The sequence below is a fragment of the Herpailurus yagouaroundi genome, unplaced genomic scaffold, assembly GCF_014898765.1.
Source record: "Herpailurus yagouaroundi ecotype Mexico unplaced genomic scaffold, PumYag 190, whole genome shotgun sequence".
Lineage (NCBI taxonomy): Eukaryota > Metazoa > Chordata > Mammalia > Carnivora > Felidae > Herpailurus > Herpailurus yagouaroundi.
Genome location: NW_024412421.1, coordinates 904,191 through 904,921, shown reverse-complemented (window position 1 = coordinate 904,921; position 731 = coordinate 904,191).

Genomic DNA, 731 nt, shown 5'->3' with positions numbered 1-731 from the left:
GGGAGGGGGATGGACTAAATGGGTAAGGGGTATTAAGGAATCTACTCTTGAAATGATTGTTGCACCATGTGCTAACTTGAATGTAAATTAAAAAATTAAAATTAAAAAAAAAAAGAAAGAAAGGGAGAGATAGAATCCCAAGAGGGCTTTGCGCTGATGTGGAGCTGGATCTCATGGACCGGTGAGACCATGACCTGAGCAGAATCAAGAGTCAGAAGCTTAACGGACTAAGCCACCACGGCACCCCTGCAGGGTTATTTTCTTAAGACCAGACAAAACCCATGGAAAGCCAGAAAAATGTCCAGTAACAAAAAGGTCCTGTAGCCTTGTTTCCAGATTTAGGAAAATGTTGCAGTTTGGGTGATAACATTGCCCAGTGAGTAGCTTTGTTCTGTAATCTGTCCTCCTGTCTTTTTATCTGAAAACTTGAGTCAGGGCCATATTAAGGGGTAAACTGGCAAGGCAGTTGCCAGTCTGGGGAGAAGTTGTATCATCACCAGGGAAATGAAGGGCCAATTAGCTTAGGTCTCCCCAGGAGTGACCTTACAGAACTGGTGGGAAGCTAATGAGTCTGCTCTACTGAGGGCAACATTGCCCTCTGGGGATCATTAAAACACCCTCCCTTTTTCTTTTCAGTATTTTTGAGACACACACATAAAAGATGAAATTTCAATTCTGACTAATGTATGCAATAATGACATTTACCTTGAATACATGATTCCTTTCATTAT